Source organism: Schistocerca nitens, chromosome 2 (assembly GCF_023898315.1).
Source record: "Schistocerca nitens isolate TAMUIC-IGC-003100 chromosome 2, iqSchNite1.1, whole genome shotgun sequence".
Classification (NCBI taxonomy): domain Eukaryota; kingdom Metazoa; phylum Arthropoda; class Insecta; order Orthoptera; family Acrididae; genus Schistocerca; species Schistocerca nitens.
In genome coordinates this window covers 803770129-803782825 of record NC_064615.1, presented here as the reverse complement: position 1 = coordinate 803782825, position 12697 = coordinate 803770129, and the positions used below count along the sequence as shown (strand labels likewise).

At 42.9% G+C, this 12697-nt stretch overlaps 1 protein-coding gene across 1 annotated transcript in view; it reads left to right on the top strand.

Moving 5' to 3' along the window:
• The window catches only part of LOC126237060 (large neutral amino acids transporter small subunit 1), a 355654-nt gene that overhangs the window by 258418 nt on the left and 84539 nt on the right, over positions 1-12697 (top strand). The gene's annotated exons all lie outside the window — the stretch shown is intronic.

Genomic DNA, 12697 nt, shown 5'->3' with positions numbered 1-12697 from the left:
AAATCACTCACGGTCCTGAGGGGTATGGTGCCAAATTCTGTCCAATTGTCACTAAGATCGCAAAAATCCCGAGCTGGTTGGAGGACCCTGCCAGTTATGCTCCAGACGTCCTCTATTGGGAAGAGATCAGGTGATCTTGCTGGCCAAGGAAGGATTTGGTAAGCAAAAAGACAAGCAGTAGAAAAACGATCTGTGTGTGAGTTGGCGTTATCTTGCTGAAACGTAAGCCTTGGTCGGCCTGCCATGGAGGGCAACAAAAGGGGGCGTAGAATATCGTCTACGTATCGCTGTGCTGTGATGACAACCAGAGGGATCCCGGTATGAAAAGAGATGGCACCCCAGACCACCACCTTTTAACAAGCCGATGCCCGCACGCACTTGGCGAGAGTTTCTGCTGTTCGTCTTTGTGCCGCCGGGTCTCTCCCCAACTGAGAACGTTTGGAGTATAATGGGCAGGGCCCTCCAACCATCTCGGGATTTTGAATATCTTCAACATTTCGCGGCCCTGTCAGCAACTGTATAAATATTAATTTTAATTTAAATAACCAACAGCCTCAGTTGCACCGTTTACCTAGAATTTACCTAGGTTTCAGTCGGGATAACCCAACCTTCTTCAGCATAACAGTAACTATCGTTTGTCCATAGTGGACGTCGTCAAGCTAAAACTACAAATCCATAAATTAGCGTCAGATTGTAAAAACTTATCTGAAACTGCCTCGGCCCCACTTCGCGACCATGATGCGGCAGCCACGAGTGCTGTAGTGGAACTGACCGTAGCGTCATGAGGCCCGCCTAGGCGGACACAATACCTTGCGCCTGCGCATAAACTGTATGATAGTTACTTGTTGGGCTAAGACGCGAACTTAACTCCTGACCTTGAATTTACTAGTAAAGTGAAATAAAAGGTATAGCAGAGGTAAAGGGCTTATATGTTATCCTGTGCAGAACATACTTAGGTCGACTGTCTTAACATTTATGAAGTATTGGCTCTGAGCACTATGGGACTCAACTACTGAGGTCATTAGTCCCCTAGAACTTAGAACTAGTTAAACCTAACTAACCTAAGGACATCACAAACATCCATGCCCGAGGCAGGATTCGAACCTGCGACCGTAGCGTATAAAGTATTCATTGGTCATGATATGAGGAAGACATCATGTGCTTACAAGGTATGGCCTGTCTAGGACAATGTTTTTGCTTAAGCACGAAGTTTAATCACCTAAAAAGAACTTAGGAGTGGGAAGGATAATCTAAAGCCAACATCGTCATTATTATGACTAGGTCTAGAAATTTTTAAGACGTAATTGTTAAGCACTTGCTTAGCTATGGTTACAACGCATGAACATCCTATTGACTTAGCACACAAATGATCATGATTGAACGTATGAACATGTCTATATCTAATCTGTAACATCCGGCAGTGCGGGTCATATGAAATAGATGGTCAGTATTCAAGATTAGTATATTTGACCTGAAATGGTCTAGAATCAAGTCAAAAACTAATGCACGTGCCTGATTGAACTTCTTGACGAAGTTATGGTTATGATTTGCAGAAAACACTGTATTAGGGGATAATGTGGCGGTAATGGGGTACTCAATTTGCCTTCATGCAGGTGATCCACACACATACTGTAAAAACTGTGTGTGGACCACTGCCATCATAATTCGGGCCTGGTGACCACTGCCATTGAACTTGGGGAATGACAGCGGAATTATGTTTAAATCTAAAGTGTGACTTGGCGAACATCGCTCCAGTTAACACATTTAAAATTATTAACTGACAGAGGTCAATTACACTCAAAGCTAAAGTGTGATTTGGCAAACATCACTCCTGTCAATACACTTTTTAAGTGTGCTTGTACAAGGGCCAGAGATGGACCAACGCTATATAGAGTTTCTCAATATGCGAATCTCTTTCTCTTAAATAAATTATCCAGCTTCTCTGAAATTGACGGCCGGTGTGGCCGAGCGGTTCTAGGCGCTACAGTCTGGAACCGCGAGACCGCTGCGGTCGCAGGTTCGAATCCTGCCTCGGGCATGGATGTATGTGATGTCCTTAGGTTGGTTAGGTTCAAGTAGTTCTAAGTTCTAGGGGACTGATGACCTCAGAAGTTGAGTCCCATAGTGCTCAGAGCCATTTGAGCCACTTTTTTTCTCTGAAATTGTAATGATTTGTTTGTCTGTACATGTACATCATATCTACCGACGTCCCTCTCAGATAATTTCTACGTGATGCGTCGTGGTTTTTGTGTGTGCGTGCGTGTGTATGTGTGTGTTTGTGTGTGTGGGAAGGGGGAGGGAGTGGACACAAGCGTGCCAAATACTCAGATATTCTTATGGTATGCAGGGGGTGGGGGGAGGCATGCTGCTAATGAATCCAATACCATAATAAGACAAATATAGCAGTAAAATAGAATTTTTTAAAAGTGCGGTATGGTTACGTTCCCCACCAACAATCCCTCGTTTACACGGTGTTCGACAATAACATATGGCCAAACACTGAAGCTTAATCATTTCTGATGCAACTATTCTACCATTTCGTGGCGATTTGCTGCAACTCATAATGCTGGTCGTGCCTATCAAAATGTACATTCTAATAAGTAAAACGTATTGACGACATAAAGCCTTGAATCCCGGTGGTTTGTTGCACAGTCCACTGGTAGGTCCTGTTAAGTAAAATTCCCTCGCGAAATGGCAGTGCGCTTAAGGTGCAAGAGTCATATCCAGGGGCAGGAGTGAAATCATTTCCGACCGCTCTTGAGTTAGCTTCCACTGTTTGTCCAAACCATTTCTATTAATGCTAGAGCATTTCCCCCCACAATCCCGTTCTACCAGCCACGTCCATCCTTGTATAACTTGGCTAGTGCATCTTCTGAAACATTCGTGTGCCTTTTTGCCTGTGGTGTTTTGTTCTTTCAGTTGTCGATATTCCATTGAACAACGCAGAAACTTCCACAGTTAAAGGAACTTGGAAGCAACAAGTTGACAGCTACAATACTTTTTCGTCTTCTGCTTCTTTTTTTTTTCCTCTTTTCTCTTACCACTGCAGATTCAATTCTAAGACGCAGGTTTCTGGAGAGAAAGGAGAGGTGGGGGAGAAAGCAATCGGGTGGTTCTACGAAGCTACTCAGGACACGCACAGTCCTGTCTCTTCTCCACTGCCGCGCCACGGATCTGGGAGCCAGAGGATAAATCCGCACTTTGTATTACGTAGTAGTGTAGTAAGCACGGAAATACATTCAGTGTTGTAAACATATAGTATTTTCTAAAACGTGTTTAGAATTTCAGAGATAACATCAATTCGACCCCTCTGTTCTTGTCTGCAAAATCATCTTCGTCGGTGACTAACATTACAATTTATGTGGTATATACGCAGCCGTTATGGGAAGTGTTATCGATGGTGCGTTCGTCACAGAGTGGATTGGTAATCAAGGGCTCGTACTGTTATCCAATACACAGAGTGTAACAATATTTAGAACGTGTATTTTTTGCGCAAACATACTCTCTTTTAAATGGAACAGTGCCTATTGACATTAACAGACTGAAAGTAGGGTAAATTAGAATTCCAGTGGTGTTAGTTACAGGATTCTAGTGCGAGTCGTTTATGAGATATCGCATTTTGAAAAGTCCCCACACTGACACTTGTATGTGCCATTCAATCTGCGTAGTTTCTAGGTTGATGGTTCAAATGGCTCTGAGCACTATGGGACTTAACATCTGAGGTCATCATTCCCCTAGAACTTAGAACTACTTAAACCTAACTAACCTAAGGACATCACACACACCCATGCCCGAGGCAGGATTCGAACCTGCGACCGTAGCGGTCGCGCGGTTACAGACTGATGCGCCTAGAACCGCACGGCCACACCAGCCGGCCTTCTAGGTTGATGTTGTTACGAGGGTCACTCCAAAAGAAATGCACACTATTTTTTTAAATCCACCTTTTATTCTACATGTTTGAAAGTTTTACAGTGTGTAGATACATCCTTTAGGAACAATATTCTCATTTCTCCACATAATTTCCATCCCTCTCAGCTCCATTACGCCATCTTGGAACCAGCGCCTGTATACCTGCACGGTAAAATTCTGGACCAACCTATTGGAGCCACCGTTTGGCAGCGTGCACAACGGAGTCATCATCTTCAAACCTTGTTCCACGAAGAGAGTCTTTCAGTTTCCCATAGAGATGATAGTCACATGGAGCCAAGTCAGGACTGTAAGGCGGGTGTAGTCCGAGTTTTGTGATCGCTTCCATGGTTTTTTGACTGACATGTGGCCGTGCATTGTCGTGCAACAGCAAAACATCCTGCTTTTGCCGATGTGGTCGAACACGACTCAGTCGAGCTTGAAGTTTCTTCAGTGTCGTCACATATGCATCTGAATTTATGGTTGTTCCGCTTGGCATGATGTCCAGGAGCAAGAGTCCTTCGGAATCGAAAAACACCGTAGCCATAACTTTTCCAGCAGAAGGCGTGGTTTTGAATTTTTTTTTTTTTTTCTTGGGTGAATTTGCATGATGCCACTTCATTGATTACCTCTTCGTCTCTGATGAAAAATGAATGAGCCATGTTTCATCACCTGTCACAATTCTTTCAAGATATGCATCTCCACCATTCTCGTACTGTTCCAAAAGTTCGCTGCATACCGTTTTTCTTGTTTCTTTGTGAGCCACTGTCAACATCCTGGGAACCCACCTGGCACAAACCTTTTTTAACGCCAACACTTTCAGTATTCTGCAAACACTTCCTTCCCCTATCCCAACGTAGCGTGACAATTCGTTCACTGTGATGCGTCTGTCAGCAGTCAACAATTCCTTAACTCTCTGCACATTGTCTGGAGTGTGTGCAGTACGAGGCCTGCCGTTGCGAGGACAATCCTCAATATCGCCGTGCCCACTTTCATCACGTAACCTGCTTGCCCACCGACTAACTGTACTGCGATCGACAGCAGCATCTCCATACACCCTTTTCAAACTCTTGTGGGTGTTTCCCACTGTCTCGTTTTCACAGCACAGGAACTCTATCACAACACATTGCTTCTGACGAACGTCAAGTGTAGCAGCCATCTTGAAGACATGCTGTGACGGCTCCACTCACGGGAACAGGTTGAACTAAGTTTGAAAACAAGCGGGGAGGATGTATCTACACACTGTAAAACTTTCACACATGCAGAATGAAAACTGTATTTTTACAAAAACATTGTGCATTTCTTTTGGAGTGGCTCTCGTATGTTTGCTTACAGTGTATTTGTGTGTTCCCTGAGATGACTGCGAACTTGTTAGTTAGTGTGTGACAGTTCAATGCGTTCTGTACATGTTGTCAACATTAAACGGCGAGTTTCACCTGATTTCAGGATGACGCTGTTTGTTTGTGCATGCGCCTGTGTTCGAAACATCTAATATTACACGTATTTGTTGCGTTTTCACCATTTGTTTATTCACAACAGCAATGGAGAATTACCGTACTTGCTACAGATACAAAGAGAAACACATGAAAGGAGAAACAGTTGGTGTTGTATGAGTATTTTGACGTACCGATACCGCACTGTGCTATTTTGGTTTCGTTTTGAATAAATGTTTCATATCTATTATCAAGTGTGGAAAATGTGTAGGATTGGTGAACAAAGACTTTGCTCATCTGCAGCAATCATTCGTACGCATTAATGGCAAGAAACCCCCAGCTTTTTTAACAGTGGTAAATCTCTAAAAAAATACTGCTAAAATTTAGAATTTTTTTTCCTTTTTTACACATTTCCGGTAGCTCACACATGCTTGATGTATGGTAATTTTGTTAGAGTAGTATGTAACATGAAGAAAAAGTTTCGTGTTTTATTCAAAATCAAAATGTTCGTGATATATTCCACTCTTGGTTGGATAGGACGTTTTGCAGAATAGAGAAGAAAATCTGTGTCTGTATATACAGAGAGAGAATTGAAAATAAACAGGAAGTTAAATATATACTAATAGCAATGTGTAATGAAGATTTTTGAAGTACAGGATGTATCAAAAAGAATCATGCGATTTGGCACGTCTGTATTTCTGAAACTACAATGAATTTTGGTTTTTTGTTGAACGGAAAACCCCAAAAGTTTTTTACATATCTTCTCATAGGGGTTCAATATGGCCCCCTTTGAGAGGCACGGCATATTTCAATGCGGTCAGCTGCTGTTATGCGATTTCTCAGTTTATTCATTGTTGTTGGTAACGGAGGCACATAAACAGTCTTTTATAAACCTCCTCAAGAAATAATCACATACACTCAGATCCAGTGACCTTGGGGGCCATTTGGTCCTGTGCGATAGATCCATAATCCTTTGATTTAAAAATTCCCGCACTTCCAGACGCCAGTGTGACGGTGCCCTACCCCGTTGGTAAATGAAGTCGTTCGAACAATCTCCAACTGAAGGAAAAGAAAGTTCTCAAGAATGTCGAGATATGTACTTCCAGTAACAGTGTTCTCGGCAAAGAATAATGGACCATACACCTTATCTCACGCTGCAGTCATAGACTGTGCGGCTGGTCCCGGCGGAGGTTCGAGTCCTCCCTCGGGCATGGGTGTGTGTTTGTCCTTAGGATAATTTAGGTTAAGTAGTGTGTAAGCTTAGGGACTGATGACCTTAGCAGTTAAGTCCCATAAGATTTCACACACATTTGAACATTTTGAACCTTATCTCAAATACCGTAATAGTTATGATTTTTTAATCGGATGATTCTTTTTGATGTACCATGTAAAACCCGAGAATTTGCTTTTTCCAATAGTACGTTCCTCACGCACATATCTCAAATAAAATAATAGTGATGATTTTTTTAAATCGGATGATTCCTTTTTATAAACCCTGTGCATGAAAGCTGGAACATATAATATGCTGTACTGAGAGAAATTTCGGTATTTATCTTAAATACGTTTTCTGCACAGATCTGGTACAGAACACTTCTTTTATTTCTTTTTATCACAACACTGTCATCCCCGGTTGTGTATTCTGCTTTGCAAATGAGTTAATAAGAAATTAACAGACTGAATGAGAACCATAATAATGGGGAACGAAACTGAGACACACATACCCCTCCCCCCCCCCCCCCCACACACACACACACTGTTATCAAAGAACAAATTCAGCTGCCTTTTTGGAAATACCTTCAAGTTACTGTCTTTACCATTTGTTTGACAGGCATATAATATTAGTACATAAGATGCCACCAGACTCCTTTGGTGTGTGTCATTGTCCATTTCCCTTCATACTGTTACATGGTCTACACTGAACAGATGACATTGAGGAGCTAAAGTAAGTGTTACGGAGGCAACTGTGTTGTAAGTTCATGCAATTTTCAGTGTGTTCTGTGAGGTGGGAGGGTCGTCGAGAGTAGAGTGAAATGTGTCAGGTATATTTTTAATAATTGGGGTAATTTGGCTTCGTATTACAATTAACCAGCGATCGGAATTTTTTTGTTTTTGTTTCAGTTTTACTTGTCTGTAATGTAGTGGGAATATGTATCTTAATTGGTGCAAAATAAATACGTGAAGGTGTTACCACTACGATAATTGTGCTCTAGCCTACAGGAAAGAAGAAAAGAAACATAAGAAAACTGGAAAAAAATGGACGGAAAAGCGGGTGGTGTAATCGCTAATGTGCGTCAAATTCAGTACCGCACTTTTTGGCATTCTAGCAGAGGCACTGGCTTGCTATTAAGCCGTTTTGCAATGCTATCTCAGCAAAAATTAAACCACAACAGACTCAGCAATACAACAAAGGTCCATGTAAAATCCAGAGATAGTGTTAGGTGTTCCAGTGACAGTTGTCGCAAACAAGCAAAAACGTCTCTTCATTTTTATCTTCAAAGATAAAAGAGTCCGGTTTATTCCACGTATCAAATGCAAATTGTTATGATGTTTACGAAGTGTCTATAGCATATCCACGGAACCTACGAAGAGAATCTGTTTGTACCAGCTATGTGATGAATGACATTCTAAACATTCAAGGCGCTTTGCGAGCAAACCTACGAGATCACGTGATCATGGTGGCTATGAATGTTGAGAAAAAAAAATCTGTTCTGCATATCGGAATGCTCACTCCAGATATATTTCTACTCTAAATGTATGAAGAGTGTAGGAAGAATGTAGTTCAGTATTGTATGGTGTTTGCGACAATATGTCCCAATAGACGTCAAACCTAGCCGGTCGCAGTGGCCGAACGGTTCTAGGCGCTTCAGTCTGGAACCGCGCGACCGCTACGGTCGCAGGTTCGAATCCTGCCTCGGGCATGGATGTGTGTGATGTCCTTAGGTTAGTTAGGTTTAAGTAGTTCTAAGTCCTAGGAGACTGATGACATCAGATGTTAAGTCCCATAGTGCTCAGAGCCATTTGAACGTCAAACCTGTCGGCAATTGTTTATCAATCTCTTCAATCAGTTATGTGAAAGTGGTAGTGTAACAATTAGACAGTGTAACAGAAGGAAGCAAGTGACGACAGAAGAAGTGAAAATTAATGCTCTTGCTGCTGGTGCAGTTGATCCCGAATGTTAGCTCCCGCACAATCGCACGAGGAAGTGGCATGAGTCAGGCATCCTCCACCGACGTAGATTCCATACCCATCCATCAAGAGCTGCATGGGAACGATTATAAGAATCCTGTTAACTTCTGTACATAGGCATTAAGACAGGGTACTCCAGATGTACCGTGCATCCTGTTTAGTGATGAAGCCAAATTTACCAATCACGGCCAGGTAAACCGCCGAAACATGCACTATTGGTCTGTTGACAATCCCCTTTGGCTTCGTCAGCTGAAACATCAGCTTCCATGGAGTGTAAACGTGTGGGTGGAATATTGAACCATCAACTCACAGACCCGTTTTTCATAGACGGATCACTAAACGCGCATAAAATATAGCAGCCTCCAAACAGACCATCTTCCACGGATGCTATAAGACGTTAGTCTGCAGACTAATAGGAACCTGTGGTACGAACGTGATGGAGCAGTCGTTCCATACTGGAAGTGCGTATTGCCGCTGCCGGTGGTCTTTCTGTAAGCAACCTGTGATGGTCAGTTGTCTCGTTACTGGTCAGAATCCACACAACTAGTGTACGCACTTATGTTGTTCTTTAGTGTGTACTACCATATGTGTTGTACAAGTTGCAGTGCGGGAACTATTCGATATCTGGTAAACGAGTTGCACTAGAATCCTGTACAAACACCACTGACATTCTAATTTACTTTTAGTTTGTCAACATTAATAGGCATTGTTCCATTTAAAAAAGTATATACTTGCACAAAATACGCTTTCTAAACATTATTACAATCTGTTTACTGGCAAACGATTCGAGCCCCTGACTACCAATCCATTCTATGAAAACAGCACATCAATAGCACCTCCCATTGACGCAATATTTGCGCAGCACGTTTTAGTTGATTTGCATTGTATATTTGTTCAAAGTCTTATATCTCCGAAAGTTCTTCACCAATTCCTTTGAAATTTTGATCCAACGCAACGTTGCTTTCGAATACGCATGTGGTTTTTGTATACCTACTGGAGCGCCATATGGTGTGTAAGTATATACAAAATGTGTCCCAGTTTCGTTAGCATTGCTTGTGTGAAATTCCAAACTGTAACGCTCTCTCGTGGCGACTTACGGCGTTGTGATCCTTGAAGTTTAAAAAACTGTTGTGTAGAAAATCAAAGCTGCAGCAGGCACCATGACGCGAATGTAACAGTAGATGTGTGACACGTCGGAAAATGGCAGTGGTGCAGTGAGGCACCTCCAACGTTTTTGGGCGAGAATCCGTCTAATTCGAGCCGAATATCGAGAGGCAGCTTCTTGGTTACTCCTCTAAGACGACACACCAGCCCACAAAGCGAAGACTGTGTTCGCGATTTTGGTTAGCAAATGGATCACATTGCTGGATAACCCACTGTATTCACCGGATTTGGCTCCAGCCGACTTCTCGTTGTTCTTCAAATTGAGGCTGGCAATAAAAGGGCACCGTTATGATGCAGCTAAGGACATCCTAGAAAATTGTACTGCACTACTAATTGCAACCCACAAAAGGGATTACATTGACTCTTTCAGCCCACTTTTAAAACGATTTCAGCTGTGTTTGGATTCAGGGGGAGACGGTTTCGAATAACTACACTGATTTTGTGTACATATTCCAAGACTTTTATTTTTCATAGTCACAGTCCTCACGGAACGTGGACACACTATAAACACACATCAGAAAAAGTTTTTCATCCCCAGAATTCCTGAAGATAGACGTTGGCTGTGGATATTGTATCACAGACACAGTCCCATTGACTGTTCAGGCCGGCCGCTGTGGCCGAACGGTTCTAGGCGCTTCAGTCTGGGACCGCGCGACCGCTACGGTCACAGGTTCGAATCCTGCCTCGAGCATGGATGTGTGTGATGTCCTTAGGTTAGTTAGGTTTAAGTAGTTCTAAGTTCTAGGGGACTGATGACCTCAGAGCCATTTGAACTTTTTGATTTGACTGTTCAGAGATGTCACTAAATCCACCCAAAGACGTAAACAACCATACAAGAGCAGCGCCTATTAGACGGGGCGGTCCGACAGCCGATCAGTTCCAATCATTCCACCAGGAAACAGGTACACGGTTCGTGTTGTCTGTATAGTTCAACCATGCCTAGACGGTCAATGCCGCGGTTCGATCTTGTCCACATTGTTACTAGGAAGGGCCCTCAACAAGCGAAGTGTCGAGATGTCTCGGAGTGAACCAAAGCGATGTTGTTCGGACAAGGAGGAGATACAGTGAGACAAGAACTGTCGATGACATGCCTCGCTCAGGCTGCCCAATGGCTACTACTGCAGTGGATGACCACTACCTACGGATTATGGCACGGAGGAACCCTGACAGCAGCGCCACCGTGTTGAATAATGCTATTCGTGCAGCCACAGGACGTCGTGTTACGACTCAAACTGTGCGCAATAGGCTGCATGATGCACAACTTCACTCCCGACGTCCATGGCGGGGTCCATCTTTGCAACCACGACACCATGCAGCGCGGTACAGATGGGCCCAACAACATGCTGGGGCTGTTTATGGACGACGTGACCCACAAACCACTCAGGGATCTACGCCGAAACGCAGTTGAGGAGTGGGACAATCTGGATCAGCAGTGCCGACCGCTGTGGCCGTAGTCGCTTCAGTGCGGAACCGCGCGACTGTTACGATCGCAGGTTCGAATCCTGCCTCGATCATGGATGTCTGTGATGTCCTTAGGTTAGTTAGGTTTAAGTAGTTCGAAGTTATAGGGGACTGATGACCTCAGATGTTAAGTCCCATAGTGCTCTGAGCCATTTGAACCATTTGGACCTACAGTGCCTTGATGAATTTGTGGATAGTATGCCACAACGAAAATCAGGTATGCATCAATGCAAGAGGACGTACTACTGGGTATTAGACGTACCTGTGTGTACAGCAGTCTGGACCACCACCTCTGAAGGTCTCGCTGTATGGTGGTACAACATGCAATGTGTGGTTTTCATGAGCAGTAAAAAGGATAGAAATGATGTTTATGTTGATCTCTTTTCCAGTGTACTGTACAGGTTCCGGAACTCTCGGAACCGAGCTGATGCAATACTTTTTTGATGTGTGTATCATTTGGTTACGGAAACACGCACGTATTCGAACGCAACGTTGTGTCAAAATTTCAGAGAAAATCGGAGAAGAAATTTCGGAGAATTAAGATTTTTAAGAAACCAACATAAGATTTTTGCTGACAATATCTATATTTATACACTGTACGTCACTCCAGCAGTTATATAAAACATGCGCGTATTCTCATGCAACGCAAATTTCAAAGTAATGTATACAAATAAAAATGTAAATGTTCGGCTGTTCAAAATCGTAAATCTCTGAAAGTTCTTCACTGATTGATCTGAAATTTTGATACAACGTTGCATTCGAATACGCTTGTATTTTTATATATTTACTTTAATAATATATGTAATTTATAAATAAATATGTAATATGTTACCGGGAAACATAATCACCAAATAGTTCTTGACTGGCTTACGTGATATTTTGGACAATAGCCTGCTTTAACAAACATTCTGACAGACAGAGGCCAATATGTTTTAATATATGTAATATATAAAGTGGAAATAATGTCACCAAAAATCTCAAAAAGTACTCATCCGATTTACTTCGAATTTTTACATGTTGCTGTAGTATACGTTTGGATACATTTAGGCTATATATTATCCCCCAGTAGAGAGAGAGGGGTGAACGGGAGTGGGAGGAAATGCACATGTAAAACGTAAAGAAAAAGACTGACAGAGTAGGCAGGAGGAGGTAAAGGGATTAGAAGAAGATGCACATTGGAAGGGGAGAGAGACAAAGAAAGGAAAAGAGAGAGGAGGCAGGAGAAGATAAAAAGAGAGAAGGGAGGATAAGATGGAAGGAGAAAGGATGGATGAGATGATTGACAGAGTGAGGGGGCAGGAGGAGATACAAAAATAAGATGGACATAAAGAGGGGGGAAGTGAGAGAGAGGAGGCAGGAGGAGACTGAGAGGGAGGAGGGGGAGATGGATGGGGAAAATGGGATGAGTGATTGACAGAGAGAGGGAGGAGGAGGAGGTTGGCAGAGAAGTGGAGAAGATAGACAGAGAAAGGAGGGAGAACCTGATGTAGAGAGAGGAGGAGAAGAAGGTGGACAGAGAGAGGAGGAGGGGACGCTGGACAGAGAGA